The sequence below is a fragment of the Chiloscyllium plagiosum genome, unplaced genomic scaffold, assembly GCF_037043375.1.
Source record: "Chiloscyllium plagiosum isolate Xiang-an unplaced genomic scaffold, Cpla_swu_hap1 HiC_scaffold_9, whole genome shotgun sequence".
NCBI lineage: Eukaryota > Metazoa > Chordata > Chondrichthyes > Orectolobiformes > Hemiscylliidae > Chiloscyllium > Chiloscyllium plagiosum.
This window is the reverse complement of record NW_028270147.1, coordinates 49951584-49973128: the sequence shown is the minus strand read 5'-3', so window position 1 is coordinate 49973128 and position 21545 is coordinate 49951584. Positions and strand designations below refer to the sequence as shown.

Here is a 21545-nt window from a genome sequence, read left to right as displayed (position 1 = left end):
TTGCCCGTAGTGTTAGGTAATGGGTAAATGTAGGGGTATGGGTGGGTTTCGCTTCGGCGGGTCGGTGTGGACTTGTTGGGCCGAAGGGCCTGTTTCCACACTGTAATCTAATCTAATCTAATCAAAACCTCAAGGTGGTTGGGCCTTGGAAATATTATCCAGTGTTATTGCACCTGCTTCCAGACTGACTGCTGACTGTGGCTCTTTTCTCTCTATTTGTGTCCCTAGCAGTTCTTTCTGTTATAGATTTTAAAGATTTATTAAATGGAATTTCACATTAAAAACACATAGTTAGCATCAGGATATCCATACTATGTGACTGGCAAATGACAAGTTAAAAGTTAAACATGCTTAAATGCCTAAACAACAGTTGCATTGTATTTATGTAACGTAAAACATAGTTCACCTTTCTTCTGCAGGGTGGAACTGGAATGCATGGAATGGATTTCACTCATTTTCATTCTAATTGTCCCTTTTAACTTATTGTTGCATTTATATAAAGACACAATTTTTATTTCAATTAACTTCCCATTCATCTTTTCTTTCAGATAATGCAATGACAATTTAATGATATGTTACTTGGAATCAGGCCAAGCAAAATCATTTTGTTAAAGCTCGTCATGCACAGATGGACATTTGAGTCTTGAATGTCTTGCATCTGTTTGGTAGATATTTATCTGTAACAGACAAGGCATTTCTTGTAACATGCAAAGCTGCAAATGGTTGATATGTGCAATAAATGTAACTAAATAAACAAAGCTAAAACCTGTACATTCTTGAAGACTAAAACAAAACAGAAACTACTGGAAACACTCAGCATGTCAGGCAGCATTTGCAACATAAATTAACATTTCAGGAGTGTTTTGACTGTTCTCTCCACAGATGCTGTCTCACAAACTGAGCGTTTCTGATATTTTCTGCTTTATGTTTGCAAACTTGGTTGTGCTGGCTTGACTTACGTTAACAGCACTGCTGCTTTTCACTCAGAAGTGTCTGCGTTCGAGGCCAGTTTCAGGATCTGAATGCTTGATCTAGACTCTGCCATTGTGTGCTTGGCCTTGAAGGAAGCTGGATGCATTACGTTGCTTAAACGAGGTTGCTAGACTCCACGATCTTTACAAGATGCAGGTTTATTCAACATTTGATTAACATTATTCTCCTATACTTAGCAAAAGATCTACAGTTTTTCATCTCTCATCATACTTTCCATTATGATGTGATTACTTCCATCAATGCTGATTTAACTTTATGTTTACATATTCATCTGTTGACTCTGCTGTAGATAGTAATGCTTTGAAGTGTTAGTCTAAGGACGTACTAAATTCAGATTGATATACAATGTGTTAAGGCATAGTCAAAGCAAGTACAGAAAGGGTATTGCCTGGCATTTTGATTGACATTCCACCATCAATCAAGAACAGATTAACCAGCTTCATTTCATTCTTAGATTTTGTAGAATGGTTACAGCACTGAGGAAGACCAGATGGGCCTATCATTTCATCTTTTTATTTTTTCCTGGTATGTGGGCAATGCTGGCAAGAGTGGTTTCCTAAGCCATTTCAGAGATCAATGAAGACTCAACCACATCATTGTGTGTCTGGAGTCACATGTAGGCCAGACCAGGTAAGAAAGGCAAATTTCCTTCACCAAAAGATATTAGTGAGACAAATGGGTTTTTACAATGATTGATGATAATTGTCATGGCATGTAATTAGCTTTATATTTCAGATTTAGGATTGTAATTTAAATTCCATCAGTTGCTGCAATAGTTATTTTGAGATTCTGATTACTAGCCTAATGATATTATAATTGTGCCACCATCTTCCCTATGCTCAGGGAAATATTGTTATGGAACAACAATGTTTACATTTCAGAAGTAATTCATTGGCTTTGTGAGTCCTAAGAATGTGCCCTTTGAAGGGAAGCTGAGCAGTCAGACAAAGTCTAACATCACATCCAAATATATATGTTGACAAAACACATGCCTGTGCTGATATTGCAAAGGCTCTATATCCAGCAGCACATCTACTACAATATCCCGGTTCCTCTTCTGCATGCCGTCTCCACCTCACCTTTCCAGCTTCTGAGGGCTAAGAGGAGCAGCAGGAAATTGCCAGCTCCATATCAATTTTCTGTGTGACACTCAATATCTCAGCAATATTTGCATTCACTTGCATTCAATGAATAAAGCACCAAACTATTTTTTCTTCCACAGCTTAACATCAAGTATCCTTGAAAAATATCTTATTGCTATCCTTGTATCCCAGCTCTGCATAATTAAATGTAACTATCTATTATACCACTTGTGTGGCCAGGCAATGATGTATTATCTAATTTGACCATAATTTAAACCCTGTTATAAATGTAAAAGAAGAGAACCAACTAAAATTAGTTCTTACAGCTATGTATAAAGCACTGAAGCTTTTTCCAGTTCAGATTTATTTCACCAACACTTATCTTGAATGTTTTACAGAAGAACACTAAATCAGATTCAACTGAAACTTTGTTAGTGTCGCTTCACACTTGCTGTCATTTTCTTGGCTGGTGAAGTGAAACTTACAACCAGGATCCAGCAGCACTTGATGTGATTACAGGAACGCCAGCTGTCACAGTTGAGTCTGCTCTACTTTTGTTGAAGAAGGAGAAAGTGAGGACTGCAGATGCTCGAGGTTCAGAGTCAAAAATGCTAGAAAAGCACAGCAGGATAGGCCACATCTGACGAGCAGGAGAATTGATGCTTTGGACATAAGGCCTTCATCAGGAATGAAGGGCTTACATCTGAAATGTTAACTCTCCTGCTCCTTGGATGCTGCCTGACCTGCTGTTCTTTTCCAATGCCATACTTTTCAACTTTGTTGAAGAAGCTATGGGACAGTGAGCAAGAACACTGGCTGCTGTTTTCTCTCTGCCCAAATGAATGAATTCTAAACTCATCAATGGTACTAGTTTCAGGATGATCAATTGAAATCATATTCTGGGGATTGAACTGAGAAACTTGCTATACTTTCTACAATTTGCCTCATTCAAACTGCCATGGTGGTTCCATTTCCTTTACCGCCAAGATCCATAATAGGATAAATCTGGTTGTTCTCTTAGTACAAGCCCCATTTAACCTTCTTTAAGTATGAGGGCGCAGAATTGGAAAGATCTGGCCATCATGCACACTTCGGCCCTCTTCTCCTCTGCCAAAATTGCTCAAATGTCCAGGCATGCCTAGATAATCCTTAGCATATTATCACAACTCCTAACCATGTCTGAAAGCTCTCTTCCTTATCCCCATCATTTTCACCTCCAACAACAATACCTCTGTGATGAGGAGTGAAAGCATCAGCAGCTTCCAGGGGAGCCAGACAAATGGCTGCAGACACACAACACAGTCAAGACGAAGAAGAAACTGCTCAGATTAAGTATCCAGGATACAGTAAATTAACACTCCTTCTTACAATTAGAAAGTGACTGCATGTTGCAGCACCAGATGTGAAAAGGAAGAAAGTACTTGTTATAGCAGAGAAGAAGGAAATTCAGGTGATCAAGAGACCTGCAGATCAGGTAAGAACCAACAATAATGTTGACAATGAATAATGTCCTCTTAGGAAGGATACCCGAGAAATAATTGATCTTTCAACGGGGAAATGATCCAGAGTGTTTTGAAGAAATAACAAAGAGGATTGATGATGGTGGACATGATCTATATGGACTTCAGTCAGGTGTTCGACAAGGTTCCCCATGGGAGACTGGTTAGCAAGGTTAGATCTCATGGAATACAGGGAGAACTAGCCATTTGGATACAGAACTGGCTCAAAGGTAGAAGCCAGAGGGTGGTGGTGGAGGGTTGTTTTTCAGACTGGAGGCCTGTGACCAGTGGAATGCCACAAGGATTGGTGCTGGGTCCAGTACTTTTCATCATTTATATACATGATTTGGATATAAGCATAAGAGGTATAGTTAGTAAGTTTGCAGATGACACAAAATTGGAGGTATAGTGAACAGCAAAGAAGGTTACCTCAGATTACAACAGGATCTGGACCAGATGAGCCAATGGGCTGAGAAGTGGCAGATGGAGTTTAATTCAGATAAATGCGGGGAAATGTGGATCATTTCCCCGTTGAAAGATCAATTATATCTCGGGTATCCTTCCTAGGAGGACATTATTCATTGTCAACATTATTGTTGGTTCTTACCTGATCTGCAGGTCTCTTGATCACCTGAATTTCCTTCTTCTCTGCTATAACAAGTACTTTCTTCCTTTTTACATCTGGTGCTGCAACATGCAGTCACTTTCTAATTGTAAGAAGGAGTGTTAATTTATTGTATCCTGGATACTTAATCTGAGCAGTTTCTTCTTCGTCTTGACTGTGTTGTGTGTTTGCAGCCATTTGTCAGCATTTTGGGAAAGCAAATCTTAGCAGGATTTATATACACTTAATGGTAAGGTGCTAGGGAATGTTGAGGCTCTACAAGAGATTGGTTAGGCCACTTTTGGAATATTGCATGCAATTCTGGTCTCCCTGCTATAGGAAGGATGTTGTGAAACTTGAAAGGGTTCAGAAAAGATTTACAAGGATGTTGCCCAGGTTGGAGGATTTGAGCTATAGGGAGTGGTTGAATAGGCTGGGGCTGTTTTCAGTGTCGGAGGCTGAGGGGTGACCTTATAGAAGGTTATAAAATCATGAGGGACATGGATAGGATAAATAGACAATGTCTCTTTCCTGGGGTGGGGGAGTACAGAACTAAAGGTTTAAGGTGAGAAGGGTAAGATATACAAGAGACCTAAGGGCAACTTTTTCACATAGAGGCTGATACCTGTATGGAATGATCTGCCAGAAGAAATGGTGGAGGCTAGTACGATTGCAACATTTAAAAGGCAGCTGGATGGGTATATGAATAGGAAGGGTTTGGAGGGATATGGGTTGGGTGCTGTCAGGTGGGACTAGATCGGATTGGGATATCTGGTCAATATCTATGGACGAGTTGGACTGAAGGATCTGTTTTTGTGCTGTACATCTTTGACTCTATGACTCTATAACAGAATGAGAAACAACATCCCCTAGCACAACAACTTGCAAGTCTAAATTTTGAGGAAATTGTAAAATATCCAAATCACTTACATTTGTGAAGTCAGCGACTTGGGTGGGAGATGGGCTAATGGCAAATGTGATAGAGTTATATGCATGATTGTACAGTGGGTTAGCTATGGTTAAACTGGCTTGGGGAAGAGGTTAAATAGGTTACGGGTCTGAAGGGGTTAATAGATGGAAATGTGTTACTGGAAAAGCGCAGCAGGTCAGGCAGCATCTAGGGAACAGGAGAATCGACGTTTCGGGCATTAGCCCTTCTTCTAATCTCCAGCATCTGCAGACCTCACTTTCTCCTGAAGGGGTTAATATTCAAGTTACATTAGTTCTAACCAATCATCTGAAGTCATACAGATATTGTGGGTGGAGACCAGGAGTTATTTCTACACTAGCCTTTGGATAAAAGAGATATATCAGGACCAGCTCCCGAAGGTCCCGGTAATTATGCTTGACCAAATGTTGTGGCACTTATTACTGTCATGCAATAAACTTCCCTTCATTATCTAAGAACAATACCTCTTCTGCTGATACTCCACAATTAATCAAAGAGTGGCCCAAGACAAAGCACAGATAATGAAGATTAATAGCTGCAAATTACTTCAAACAACTTCAATCATGTAAAAAGTTAAAAATCACACAACACCATGTTATAGTCCAACAGGGTGTAACCCTTCTTGAGGACTTAAGAAGGGCTACACCTGAAACATTGACTTCTGCACCTCCTGATGCTGCCTGGCTTGCTGTGTTCTTCCAGCCTCCTGCCTGTCTACTTTGGATTCCAGCATCTGCAGTTTTTCTTGAGAAATACCACAACGTGCCAGGAGTGGTTACCTGAAAAAATACCACAATACCACCTGTCTCCAAATTAATGTTTCTTCACAAATTCCTTCACGAGTCAAGCTACCTTTCCCTCAACTTCAAGTTTAAATTTCTTCAATCTTGAGGGAGTCAAAGGTGAAATGATAAAATTATTGAGCTCATAATCCATAGACACAGGTAATGCTCTCGGTAAAAACAAAAAAAAAGAACTGGGGATACTGGAAATCTGAAACAAAAACAGAAAAAAAAAACCCGAGAGAACCTCAGCAAGTCTAGTAGAACCTGTGGAGAGATAAAAGACTCAACATTTCTGGCCCGGTGAGCCTTCTTCAGAAGACTCTTTTTCTTCATCACTGGACCCAAAACATTGACTCTGATTTCTCTCCACAGATGCTGCCAGACTCACAGAGTTTCTCCAACAATTTCTGTTTTTGTGTGTTCTGAGGACCTGGCTTGAATCCCAGACTGTGGAACTGAAATGCAAAAAATTTGTAATTAGACATCTGATGGTGACCATGAAATCATCATCAATTGTCATAAAAATCTGGCTCATCAATGGACTTTCAGGAAGGAAATCTGCCATCCTTACCTGGTCTCACCTACATGTGGCTGCAGTCAAAACGTGTGTCACTGGAAAAGCACAGCAGGTCAGGCAGTGTCCGAGGAGCAGGAGAGTTGCCATTTCGGGCATAAGCCCTTCATTGGGAATGGTGATGATGATACGGCCATATTAGTCTGAAAATGCCCAATCTGGTCTCATCTCGGAAGCTAAGCAGACTCAGTCCTGGTTAGTACTTGGATGCGAGACCGCCTGAGAATACCAGATGCAGTAGGCTAAAAGAATTATGGCATGGTGGCTCAGTGGTTAGCACTGCTGCCTCACAGCGTCAGGGACCCGGGCTCGATTCCAGCCTTGGGCAACTGTCTGTGTGGAGTTTGCACATTCTCCCCGTGTCTGTGTGGGTTTCCTCCGGGTTCTCTGGTTTTCTCACACAGTCCAAAGATGTGCAGGTGAATAGGCCATGCTAAATTGCCCAGAGTATTAGGTGCATTAGTCACAGGTAAATGTAGGGGAATGGGTCTGGGTGGGTTACTCTTCAGAGGGTCGGTGTGAACTTGTTGGGCCGAAGGGCCTGTTTCCACTCTGTAGGGAATCTAATCTAATTTAATCAAAGTCCTTCTTACTAACTTCTGGAGATGAGTGCCAAAATTGGGACAGTTGTGTCACAAACTAGACTAGCAACAGCCTGACATAATCACACCTTACAGACAATGTCTCAGACACCAAAATCACCATACCTGGGCATAACATGACAGGATACATCCTGCAGAGTTGGCAGCTATGATATGCCGTTGGAGGATATTGTCAAGATCTTTGCTACAATTGTTACAAAAGAGTGGTTTTCTAGGCCATTTCAGAGGGCAATTAAGAGCTAATCATGTTGCTGTGGATCTGGAGTCACATGTAGGCCAGACTAGATAAGGATGGCAGTTTGCTCATCTAGAGGGCATTAGAGACCCACATGGGATTTCCTAACTGAACTTGCTTGCCAAACAGTACAAGCAACAAGCGACAGCAAGAGCGAAGTGATTCCACAACCAATGGATCAGATCTAAGCTGTGTTGTCACATCCAGTTGTAAATCATTGTGGATAATTAGATGACTTATGGGGGAGGAGGAGGCTTCACAAATAACCCCATCTTCAATGATGGTGAAGCCGAGCACATCAATGCAAAATATAAGACTTAAGCATTTGCAACAAACTTCAGTCAAAAGTGCGAAGTGGATGATCTGTCTTGGCCTCATACTGAGGTGCCCAACATCTTTAACTAATTCAATTCACTCTACATCATATCAAGAAATGACTGACAACACTGGATACTGTAAAGACTATGGGTCGTGACAATATTCCAGCATTAGTACTGAAGACTTGTGCTCTAGAAGTTACTGCGCAGCCATGAACAAGTGAAGAAAGTAATCAGGAAAGCTAATGAAATGATGACCTTTATATCTCAAGGATGGAATATAAGAATGCAGAAGTTATTCTGCTGTTGTGCAAAACCTTGGTTAGATATCATTTGGAGTATTATAAGCAGATCTGGGCACCACACCTAAGGAAGGATACTTTGGCCTTGGAGTGAGTACAACATAAGTTCACAGGAATGATATTTGGAATTCAGGGATTAAGTTATAATGGGAGATTATACAAATTAGGCCTGTTTTCTCTCGAATTTAGGATGTCAAGGGGTGATCTGGTCAAAGTCTTCAATATATTAACAGGAAAAGACAGGGGAGATAAAGGTAAACTGTGTGGATTCTCCCCGTGTCTGCGTGGGTTTCCTCCGGGTGCTCCGGTTTCCTCCCACAGTCCAACGATGTGCAGGTCAGGTGAATTGGCCATGCAAAATTGCCCGTAGTGTTAGGTAAAGGGCAAATGTAGGGATATGGGTGGGTTGCGCTTCGGCGGGTCGGTGTGGACTTGTTGGGCCGATGGGCCTGTTTCCACACTGTAAAGTAATCTAATCTAATCTAATCTAATCTATTTTCACTGGTTGTGGATTTTAGATCTGGGGACATAGTCTAAACTTTAGGGCCCGACCATTCAGGAGAAATGTCAAAGAACAAAGGAGCACTTCTACACACAAAAGTTTGTATAGGTTTGGAATTTTCTTTAACAATTGACAATTGATGTTAGATCAGTTATAAACTTTGAATTTTAGTTGGATAATTTTTGTAAAGCAAAGATATTGTCAGATATCGGATATAGGGAGTGAGGCCACAAATCAGCCATAACCTAATTGAATGATGGAACAGGGTGAAGGGGCTGAATGGCCTACTCCTATTCCAACATTCCTAAACTGTCCTAGTACAAGTTAAATATTGGCATCTTGGATGGATTTAAAGTCTCAGCTCCTTCCACAATAAAGCACTCATTAGAATTTCACGGAATTGTTTGTCTCAATTTTGCACCCAAGTCCCTGTAAGTGAAGTTTCAACTCACAAGCATCTGACTCAGAGAACTCTACATTACACTGCAGCAAACCAAATCTGAGAAGTAAGAATTTTCTAGGGTGATGAATTACAAGCTTGCAATTTTTTACAGGACAAAATGAAATATGCTTGTGTTACTGCAGTCTGACACTAGATAGACACTTCAGAAATGCTCTAATAGGTCAATTATTTTGTCTAGTACCTGCCTCAGAATTCTATCCTGTAATTACAATTTGTCCTTATCCAAATCCTTTAGCACAGAAAATATCCTGAGAAAAAATGAATCAAGACACAAAACGATATGACCAGCTATCCTTAGTAGCCACACACAGAGATGATGAGCAACATGAGTTCGACTGGGACAAAACTACTATTATAGGACAAGTCAAACAGAGAACAGCCAGGGAATTCCTAGAGACATGGCACTCATCCACAGATTCTATCAATAAACGCATCGACCTGGACCCAATATACCAGCCACTACAGCGGACAGCTGGAACTGACAACCGGAAGCGGCAGAGACAAACCACTATAAATGCTGGAGGAAACAACACAGAAGCGCTTCACAGGAGGCTCCCAAGCACTGAGGATGTCACCTAGACAGCGGACGAAACGTCTGCAACACAAATTCCCAGCTCGGCGAACAGAACCACAACAATAACACAGTATTCTTTGTTGAAAGGTTTGAATATTTTGGCCACACTGGCCCCTTTTTGCTTTTCCTCGGCCTTTTTCCTTTGCTGCCCACCTCTCTCTTTCCCCTTTGTTGCTCCGATCCTCCTTTCCTGTCCCTCTCCCCTCTTCTCTGCTCCTCTCTGCCACATTGCTATGGGTCTATCTTGCTTATTACTGCCCCTCTATCACCTTTCCTTTCCTCATTTGTTGCACCCCTCCTCCCTTTATTCATCTATCTCCTCACTTGTAGACTCACTGCCCCCAGTTATTGTCCTCACTCCCCAGCCTTACCAGCCTTGTTTCCGACACACCATGTGGCCCCACAACCCACAGCCTTGCAAGTCGCTGTTTGCTCAGCTGTTTGCTCCAGCTTCTAGCCCTGTTCACTCTGGTCCACAATTCTGTTGTTCTGATCGTGGCCTTGACTGTTTCAGCCTTGGTAGCCATGCTCGCCTTCCCATTGCATTCTCATTAGCAGGCACCCTTCCACCAGGGTTTGCTGCAGATAAGCTCACTATGAGTCTATCAGCAACAAATGGGAGAGAGGACCAAGCCTTTGGAGATTTGGATTTTCTCTGTTTGGTTGTCGTCATGAATGGATTTTCCCTGTTGACCTCAGAAATTTTGAGTGTGGATCAGCTCTCTGCCCCTGTGTATTTTGAATGTTGGTGCCAGTCAAGTAGACTGAATTGTCCTATGTTTCATCGATCTTCTTGAATGTTCTGAGAGCAATACTCACCCAAGCAAGTAGAACATATCCCCTTATATTCCTGATTCGTGTCTCATAGATTGAAGACATGTTTTTGGGGAGTGAGGAGTTGAACTGTTTGCTGTGAATTGCCTGAACCTGCTCTCATAGCCACAGGATTTTGTATAGTTGGTCTTGTTAATTTCAAGAGGACTAAAATACAAGAGTTGAGGCTGTGCAAGGTCTGGTCAGACCACATTTGGAATATTGTGAGCAGTTTTGGACACTGTATCTAAGGAAGGATGTATTGACCCTGGTGGGTGTCCAGAAGAGGTTTACAAGAATGGTCACAGGATTGAAGGGCTTGTTAAATGTAGAGTGGTGGAGAACTTTGGGACTGTACACCATGGAGCTTTGAAGGATAAGGGGGATCTGAATGAAATTTACAGAATGCTGAGAGGTCTGGGCAGAGTGGACATGGAGAAGATATTTCTACTCATGGGAGAGACTCAGAACCCAAGGAAACAGCCTCAGAGTGAAGGGTAGATCTTTGAGAATTGAGATGAGAAGGAATTTCTTCATCCAGAGTGTGGTGATTCTGTGGAACTCCTTGCCACTGAAGGCTGTGGAATCCAAGTCATTTAGTGTATTTAAGGCAGCGATAGACAGATTCATGATTAGTCGGGAAATCAATGCAGGAGAATTGGATTGAGAAACATCTCATTCTGGATTAGAGTGGTGCTGGAAAAGCACAGCAGTTCAGACAGCATTCAAGGAGCAAGAAAATCAACATTTCAGACGTGCTGTATTCCTGATGAAGGGCTTTTGCCCGAAATGTCGATTTTCCTGCTCTTTAGATGCTGTCTGAACTGCTGAGCTTTTCCAGCACCACTCTAATCCAGAATCTGGTTTCCAGCATCTGCAGTCATTGTTTTTACCTTGAGAAACATCTCAATTGATTGAATGGTGGAACAGACTTCCTGGGCCTAATGGCCTAATTCAACTCCTATATTTTATGATTTTATGGTCTTGTTCAATTTCTGGTCAATGCTGATCCATAGGATGTTAATAGTAGGTGATTCAGCGATGGTAATGGTTAATTTTTCTCTTGTTGGAGATGATCATTACTTGGCATTTGTGTGACTTAAATGTTATTTGCAACAATGTTTTTCGCTGATCACCACAGCACACTGGGCTTTAGGTAGTGCTAGTTTGTGGTTGGGGTAGTTCACCGGCAACAATCTTCTTCCCTATGAAAAGTCTAAGGGCCTGTCCAATTATTAGTGGTAGAAGTTAAATGTCTCAAGTGTTAACTGGCCTTACATTAAAAAATGCGGTTTATTGCATGATAAACGTACATACAATTAACATTGACTAATTAAACTGATAGTTACAATTATCAGGAATCAGTGATGGCATTTCTGTCTCCATCAGGACCTCAGATTCTGCATTCAAAGACTATCTTATCAGACTATCAAATTGCTTGGAGTTAATGCAACTTCGACATTAACTCTTTCAGGAACGTTGTCTTACCTACAGGAGCAGTAATTTGCATTATTACTTTTTCAACAATATTACAAAACGCAATTGTTCAGCCATTGTTATATTGCCGTAGTGGGGTCGTCTTGTGCAAAAACAGGCTGCAGTATTTCCCAGCCTGCAATAGTAACACTTTAAAAGTAGCTGATAGGTGGCAAAGTGCTTTGGAGCACCCCAAACTTTAGAAGATACTAACTAAGTGCAATCCTTTTATAATTGCATGCTGTATTTATGGGGACTAGCTGTGAACAAATTGTCTGCTCTGTTCACTGCATGTTATTGCAATGATTACACTTTAAAAATACTCCAGTGCCTGTGAAACACTTTGGGGTTGTTAAAAGGTGCCACATGAATGCTTTCTATAATTAGAACTGTGAAAATTGTGGTAACATTTTCTTTTTGGAATTTCACAAAACACTTGCTTATCTCTACCACATATTTTGGAACAACATTTGTACCTACAAAGGACACGCTAAGTCGATTTCAAAACTTTTTAAAACTTACATCACCCTTTAATTTAAAGAATAAAAATAGATTCTAGCAAGAGTCATTGACTTATGTTTCATTACTGTTCAAAAAAGCTGCAGCTAATTTTGAAAGCTGCAAAAGAAACGGCATTAATCAGAAAGTTCAATCAAGACATAATAGATGGTTGACCCCCTTTGCTCTAGATTATGAGTCATATTCATTCTACCAAAGCACTGCACAATTCTTCTAAAACTACTAGGTAAAAGTGGAACATTTGTGAGACAGAGGGGACTGAAAATTCATTGCTCTTTAAATGCATTTTGTAGGTGTTGACATTTTCATGGCCATATTCCACATTGGGAACTGAACACAAGTTGAAACAAAATGCTCCAATCTTTTCTTTGCTTCAATCTTAATCACAGTTATTGTAGCTCTAAACTATTCAAGAAATGCATGAAGCACCAACACAACATATAAAGTGACAGGATCTAACACAATACAAACATGAGAAAATAATGTCACGAACTGGGTGGTGGGGGAAGGGAAGAGTGTTGGCGAGTTTTAAAAGGATTGGTGGCAAGGTTTAAGGAGATATGGAACTAATTTGCATTAACGTCCGAGATAATCTGCTTAATGTCACCTTTTGTTTCTTTACTTTTCATTTAGAATTGATTTTGATTTTGGCAACCGATCAGCTGTGTCTGTACTTTGCTTCACAAATACAGGTTATTACAAACTTTAACTTACAGATTTTGCTTTTAAAGGCAATATCCAAATATGTCTTATTAGTACCAATTTTTTTGTTTGTTATGCTTTTCTATCAAAATGTGCACGTACCTTAAAAACATTCTTTCCAAAAAGAAAAATAACTGGCTATACTAATATGTATTTCCCTCTTGCATGTTACACATTTCTAGACTTGCTTGAATTTGAACAAATAATATTCCAGGTGTTCCTAAAGCACTGAGGTAACTTGGAATTAGGTGCAGCGGATATGGCTCCAGTTCAGAAATGTGTCTCTTTTTCTGCAGTGTAGGTTATATAAATCACTAATATGCTTCTTCATTTAAGCTTTCACTTTACAGAGTGGTTATATGACTCAATCTGCAACAAGTGTGCCAGAAATGTAAAGAGATCTCAGGGGCCTTGAAATTACACTCAAGCATATTAGTGTACAAATTCTTAATGTACTCATAGGAAATTCCAGTCAGCTAATTTAACAGACATTAATCTGTTTATTTTAAATCATGACATTGAAATGGCAAAGAAATTTCATAGGATTTAGTTATGTTTGCACACCAATATTAAAATGTGTCATTTCAAGGCTATAGATTTATGTCTGTTTACATTCTTGTGATATTTGTTTTGTCCTTGAACACTCGATTTTTGCTACACCACTAGCAGAAAATCTATCTATCAAATCACACATTTCAACTTGACGATGAAATCAGTTGAAGCAGGTGTAGGAATAATTCACTTTATCTTAAGGAACAAATCTGCTCCCCTGGAATAAGTGGCAGTGTAAGCATAATGCCAGGAGTCCAAAAAAATCCAGGCAAGTGCCCTCAGACACGATTAAGTAGAACAATCTCAGCTGTCAACTGTCAGACCGAGCAGCTTCACAGATGAGGTCACAAAGGCAAAGGACAAAAAGCAAGTCCACCTAAAGTATTCCATTGGGATAAATTTATTTTCTCTCATGAAAGAATAGACAAGAATCACAAATTATTTAAAGGAATAATCAACAACTTACAAGCTTATAGCTGATGATTTTTCTGTTGGTTTTATTTGAGTTTGTAGAAGCGCTGAGTGTTTTGCGGAGTTGTTTAGAGTTGGTGCATGAGTAGAGTAGATTTGGATGAGAACATTGGAGGTATAGTTAGTAAGTTTGCTGATGACACAAAAATTGCAGCTGTAGTGGACAGCGAGCAAGGTTACCTTGAATTGCAATGGGATCTTGATCAGATTGGCCAATGGGCTGAGGAGTGGCAGATGTATTTAATTTAGATAAATGTGAGGTACTGCATTTTGGAAAAGCAAATCAGAGCAGGACTTATACACTTAATGGTAAGGTCCTAGGGAGTGTTGCTGAACAAAGAGACCTTGGAGTGCAGGTTCATAGTTCCTTGAAAGTAGAGTCACAGGTAGATAGGATAGTGAAGAAAGCTTTTGGTATGCTTTCCTTTATTGGTCAGAGTATTGAGTACAGGAGTTGGGAGGTCATGTTGCGGCTGTACAGGACATTGGTTAGGCCACTGTTGGAATATTGCATACAATTCTGGTCTCCTTCCTATCGGAAGGATGTTGTGAAACTTGAAAGGGTTTAGAAAAGATTTACAAGGATTTTGCCAGGGTTGGAGGATTTGAGCTATAGGGAGAGGTTGAATAGGCTGGGGCTGTTTCCCTGGAGTTTTGGAGGTTGAGGGGTGACCTTATAGAGGCTTATAACATCATGAGGAGAATGGATAGGATAAACAGACAAGATCTTTTTCCTGGGGTGGGGGAGTTCAGAACTAGAGGGCATAGGTTTAGGAAGAGAGGGAAAAGAATTTAAAGGGACCTAAAGGGCAACTTTTTCACGTAGAGGATGGTGCTTGTATGGAATGAGCTGCCGGAGGAAGTGGTAGAGGCTGGTACAATTACAGCATTTAAAAGGCATCTGGATGGGTATATGAAAAGGAAGGGTTTAGTGGGATATGGGCCAAGTGCTGGCCAATGGGACTAGATTAGGGTAGGATATCTGGTTGGCAAGGATGAGTCGGACTGATGGTCTGTTTCTGTGCTGTACATCTCTATGACGATCTAGTGAAGTGTGCAGGGAGTGTTGCAGTGAAATTGTTGCTTGTGACTATAGGCTTGTAAGTAAAAGAAGTGCTCCCTGTCACAGGAACTGCAAGAGCTGTCCTCCTTAGGTTACAGCGTGGGAGGGAGTAAGTGCCTAGGCAGCAACTGAGAAGACAACCTGCTCATAGATGAAGAAAGAGCTGGGCAGAAATACCCTAAGCTGGAGATTCCAACCAGGTAGGGTCCCTCTCGGATCATTTATTCTACTTCCAATAAAGCCAAGAGAAAATTATTCATAGCCAATGACTCAGGAAAGAGATACTCACAGAACTCTACCACCTCTTGGTACTAGCAGTATATTATTAGCCCTGTGCCTTTTAAAAATATTATAGTTTACCAACTGACCGGATGATCCTTACTTGAATTAAGATCAGCATTAATCTCCCATATCAAATTATGGTGTTCTGAATACTTCAGTGTTTCCAAATCTCTCACTCATAAAGCTGGCAAGTGTGCAATGTCCTTGAGTGTTAGAAAGCTTTGAAGAATGGTGCAGTTTTTGAAGAACAAGTTTGAATATGTTGAATGAAGGAATGAGTAAGTATAGCCAAGCAATGGGAAAATAGGATAAATGATTTTTATGTTTGTACTTCACACTGACAGTTTCGATATGTAAGGAAAGCTTTGATTGCAAAGTGATTTGTCTGCTGAAGTTTGTACCGAATCTAACATGAAACCAAGCAAACTGAACTGACACTTGCTGATAAATCATTCTGGCTTCAAAGATACACTGGTGAGTTTTTGTCAAATGATGGAATCTCTTTCATGTGAAAATTATTGTACATTCCTTGCCAAGGCACTTGTAGCTTTTTCCAGTCTCCTATCTAAGGGCAGTATAGGAACATCGCATGTGATTGTTGAGAGTCTTGTATTGCCAGCAGCTATTGAAGTAGCATCAATAATATGTAGAAGGATGACCAGATAAGTGTCATCCTGATGATTAGCTGCAGAAGTGCAGATACTGCAGGAGATATTTAGATGGCAGTTACTCAAAGCAGCTAGACAAAGCTATTTTTTCACACTGCAAATTGACGAGAGTAGCAACTGCATTCAGACAGCACATGCTTTTCACTCAATACAACAGTTCATCCAACATCAAAGAGTTTTTAAAAATTTTGATGTTCTGACCAATGAAAACTAACAGTGAACAGTTCTTCAAAATGTTAGAATGGCATGTGATAGATAAAAATATTGTGCGGGTTCATAATGCTTCGTTTTCAACTAACTAGATAAGATGAAGCTGAACAGGAGATTTGACAGAGGTGTTCAAAATCATGAGCTGGCGTCGAGGAAAGTAAACAGAAATAAATTGTTGTCAAAAGCAGAAGTATCAAGAACTACAAGATACAGCTATGATGTAGAGGAGCCGGTGTTAGACTGGGGTGAACAAAATTAAAAATCACACGACACCAGGTTATAGCTCAACAGAATTATTTGGAGGTACTAGCTTTCAGAGCAATGCTCCTTCATCAGGAAGCGCTCCAAAAGCTGGTGCTTCCAAATAAACCTGTTGGACTATAACCTGGTGTTGTGTGATTTTTAACTTACAAGATACAGATTTAAGATGATTGGTAAAAGAACCAGTGGCAAAATAAGGAATAATGCATTTACACTGAGCTAGGATCTGGAATGTAGTGCCCTGTGTGCATGGTCAAGGCAATTGGACAAGCACTTGGAGAAAGAATCTTTTGCATGGTCACAGAGAAAGGGCAGGGGAAAGTCACCAACTGAGCTCTTCTTGGAGAGAGACAGCACGCACATGCAAATGGCCAAATAGCCTGCTTCTGTAGTTTAAATATTCTATGGTTTTGTGACATTTGCAAAGATGAGTCAAAACTTACAATAATATGCAGTAGTTGTTACGTAGGTGAAAGCTGATGTATCATGTTGTATCAGGTGTCACCTTAACCTAATTGCAATGCCTAAAGAGCTGTCAGATATACTGACTACTGCTGTCAAGGTTATGGACTACTTCACAATTCAATCACTAAACTCATGCTTCTTTGTTAGACCAGCACTAACTGCTTCATTCCAAAGTTCATTAATTGTTTTTGTAATAAAGCTTTGGCAAGAATCTGAGAACTCAGTGAAGAATGCGGTGTGTTTTTGATTAACTTTTGAAAAATTAACTCACAGGAAGTGGGCACCACTGGCCAGAGAGCAGTTAAGAGTCTACCATATTGTTGGGGACCTGGAGTCACATGTAGGCTAGACCAGGTAAGGATGGCAGTTTCCTCCCTTCAAGGACACTCATGAACCAATAATGACTTCATAGTCAAAGTTGGACTCAAATCCAGACTTTTAATGGATTCAAATTCCACCATTTATCATGAACAGGATTCAAACCCAGGTACCCAGAATTAATCTGGATTAATATTCCAGTGATAATCACTTCCTCATGCTCAATATTTGTTTCCAGGTTGAACTGGAGTACTCACCCAGCATGTTTGGCAAACGTAATGAGTTTAACCTTTCTTTGCAACGTAAGAGCTTCAACATTGCATCATGCACGAGAAAGTAACAGAGCTTTGTCAAAAAACTTCGACATGCAATGCAATTATGCCGAAATTTGGATGTAAACTTGAGCTCTTTTGGGCACTGGAAGAATGCCATTAGAACTCGAAAATGGTGTCAGCAATTTACACACACATGGTGTGGAGGGGTTTGCAGTCTGAATAATAAAGACAATTTTTAAATATCGTAACGTGTGTATGGTGAATTCAGTATTGTCTGGTGCTGATGATATGGTTGGTGGCATTTGACATTTGAATTTGCATTAATTAATCTTGTTCAATCACATGAGATCACTAAATTTCATGCGGAACTGCTTTCAGTTTCTTGAGGCTTAACTCTTGACATGGACCTCTGCAACAATCTGCTCTTCAAACAAGATTCCCAGCACTTCCCTTTTAACAGGTGCCGGCTAGCTGTATCCAGTGTAAGCCGCTCCTTTCATAGAACTGCACGGGCATGATGGCTAGATGGAAATGAATAGGCAGCATAAACTTTGTATACTAACTGCAGTGCAAGTAGCAAGTGCTTATTTTTCATACATTGTAATCCTTGCACCCATTTTCAGGGGCTATCTGATTCGATCCTATTGTGTTCTATTGTGTATCAAGGTGAAATGTCAATCTCGTAATTCTGTCACATTTCTCTCAACAGTTGCAGCAGATATTTTCCTGAAAGATTCTCAGTCTCTCAGCTTTTTCTCAGTGGCTCCAGAAATGGGCGCAGGATATTTATTAAAAACAGCCACCTTCGTGCCTGATGACAGGCTCGGCCAAATATAGCATGGGTCAATGTATACATGCAAGCCAAACACAGGTCATTCACAGATAGATTTATCATTGGTGCACTTCATTTTCACTCAAGAAATTGAAACATTGGTGATGAATCTAAACTCAGTTTTCAGTGATACATTATATCGAGTCATAGAGGTGTGCAGCACGGAAACAGACTCTTCAGTCGACCTGTTCATACCCCCAACTCGTTTATCCTAAATTAATTTAATCCTATTTGCCAGCAATTGGCTCATATCCCTCTAAACCCTTCCTATTCATATACTCATCCACATGCCTTTTAAATGTTATAATTGTACCACCCTCCACCACTTCCTCTGGCAGCTCATTCCATACATATACCACCCTCTGCATGAAAACGTTGCCCCTTAGGTCCCTTTTTAATCTTTACCCCTAACCTTATTTTTATGCCCTCTAGTTTTGAACTCCCCTATCCCAGGGAAATGACCTTGTCTATTCACTCTATTCATGCCCCTCATGATCTTATAAACCCCTATAAGGGTCACCCCTCAGCCTCAGATGGCCCAGGGAAAATAGCCTCAGTCTATTCAGCCTCTCGCTATAGTCCAAAGCCTCCAACCCTTGTAAATCTTTTCTGAACTCTATCAAGTTTCACAACATCCTTCCTGTGTCAGAGAGACCAGAACCGCACACAGTATTCCAACGGTGGCCTAACCAATGTCCTTTACAGCACAACATGATCTCCCAATAAAGGACTGACCAATAAGGAAAAGCATACCAAACACCTTCTTCACTATCCTATCTACCTGTGACTCCATTTTCAAGGAACTGTGAACTTGTACTCCAAGGTTTCCTGATTCAGCAGGACCTTACCATAAGTCCTGATCTGATTTGCTTTTCCAAAATGCAGCAACTCACAGTTATCTAAATTAAACTCCATCTGCTACACCTCGGCCCCCTGGCCCATCTGATCAAGATCCCGTTGTAGTCTGAGTTAAGCTTCTTTGCTGTCCACGACTGCTCCAATTTTGGTGTCATCTGCAAACTTACTGACTATATCTCATATGTTCTCATCCAAATCATTTATATAAATGAAGAAATAAACTGCAACTATTAAAACCTGCTTGTTCCATGCAAAACAGTTTGGGAACAAGAAGGGGAAATGCATGTGGTATGTCTCCACACAAAAAAAGAGGAAACATTACCCTGGAGCACACCCAAAAATGGCACCTGTTTGGAAGCTTACTTTCAAATGTGGAGGTGTGTTTGGAAACATTATGAGCATGTTTAAGAGTTAGGTCATACCTGTGCAAAAAAGGGATTCTGGAATTAACTGGGAGAATCATTATTCTTATCTGGAGGGCATTGATACAGTTGCCACTAGTTAACTGCTAATCTGTTTCAAAAATTCTGGATGCAGGTGACTAAGTTGGAATCAGGGAGTCATGTGTAGAGCCATAATAATTGGCACGTACACATGTAAACCTTTGCCATTTACACCAGTTGTACAGAACCGTATAAATAAAGTGTTGCCTATTTAAGTATGCAATAGAATTAAGAATCCATGCTTATACCTTGACATGTGTGCAATCTATAGTGCCCAGTATCCATGGTAACCAGTTAGTAGAGTATAACTGTTATTGAGTTTCCAATTACTGCTGTCTGATTCTGGAGAACCATATTTAATGATGTGACCTCTTCAGTAAGGTATTTGTGACCTACTGTTTGTAATGCGACGTGGATGGCTGACTGATCCCTGCTTAATCCCCAGAAAACTGCCTGTAAGTAGCTGGTATCAAAGAAGTTAATAGCTGCTGTGACCTTCATGGCTGCTAGTAAAGCAGTTGAAATTACAAATTACAGATTGAGTTTGTAATTCTTTATAAAGGTCAGCCAGAATTTGTCAGCTGAGCTTAAATATCTATAGCTGCTGCCTTTCAGAAATAGATTAATATCTCCTAACTAATATAAGTCTGGTCATCATTCCAACACCATGCTTCAGTCATGAGACAGCTTCATTCAGTTCTGCAGTGAAACACGAACAAAGGACTTCCTCCAGGTGGACTCAGAACATGGATTCAAAATTTACCCTGCTCACTCCTCAACGTATCTCCTCAAGCTGTTGCACAGTGCTAGTAGCCCTCAGGTGCTTCACTTAAATGCTGAAACCTTCAAATGTGAGCCTCAGCTGTTAGTGTTGTCTGGCTACTTAACTGCAGAAGCATCACAGCAGATCCTGTCCTCTCTTTGTGTTGACACTCGTACAACTTTTGCTAACAATTACCGAATAGCTATGAGTAGTGAGAATCCAAGCTGATTTTCACTTCCGCCTGCTAACCCAAGGTCAGTGCAGCTCCGTTTAGTTTTAGCCAAGGATCAAACCTGGGATTTTCCCAATTTTCTGGAGGGTGCAGTGACTTGTTAGACCATTGTTTAAGCTGAGGGTACTTATATAATACTTGGTATTGTTAATGGTAACCTGTATTTGGTAAATGTTAGTAGAGCTGATTCAATATCAATATTTTCTTTGTGTTCTCTTTTATTGACTATCATGGGTGGCTATTTTAGGAATAGGACTAAAATTATTCTGGAGTAAACATGGCAAAATACCAATGCCAAATGGAACATTTCAGACAGAAAGATTTGTCACTATTTTGTTTGGGTTGGGTGAAAGATGTACTGCCACCACCAAGATGGAAGCCATGTACAAACTATTCTCTTGGCAATAAGCAGTGTTTACTCATTCACACTTCTTGTACTGATTTACTGCATTAATATAAGCAAGGATAATTATGGAATTGTCACTTCAAGAATTTAGAAATGTTTGAATATTTGCTCTTCTTACATAAATCCTTGAAGTAGATTCCTTCATTTGGCTGCCCCTCTACTGAAATCATATTGCAGAAATCCCAGAAATAATAATGAAATATGATCTGACCCTAACACGGACACTGCAGTGATCTGAAAATGTGTTGCTGGAAAGGCGCAGCAGGTCAGGCAGCATCCAAGGAGCAGGAGAATCGACATTTCGGGCATGAGCCCTTCTTCAGCCTTCTTCCTGAAGAAGGGCTCATGCCCGAAATGTCGATTCTCCTGCTCCTTGGATGCTGCCTGACCTGCTGCGCTTTTCCAGCAACACATTTTCAGCTCTGATCTCCAGCATCTGCAGTCCTCACTTTCCC

The 21545-nt window shown here is 40.5% G+C and overlaps 1 long non-coding RNA gene across 1 annotated transcript; it reads left to right on the top strand.

The window, feature by feature from the left end:
* Window positions 1–1470: 1470 nt before the first annotated feature.
* Window positions 1471–10081, top strand: LOC148149143 (uncharacterized). Its single transcript, XR_015758041.1, has 3 exons — window positions 1471–1623; window positions 2474–2611; window positions 9143–10081. It is a non-coding gene; the product is annotated as an uncharacterized LOC148149143 (long non-coding RNA).
* The last annotated feature ends 11464 nt before the right edge of the window (window positions 10082–21545 follow it).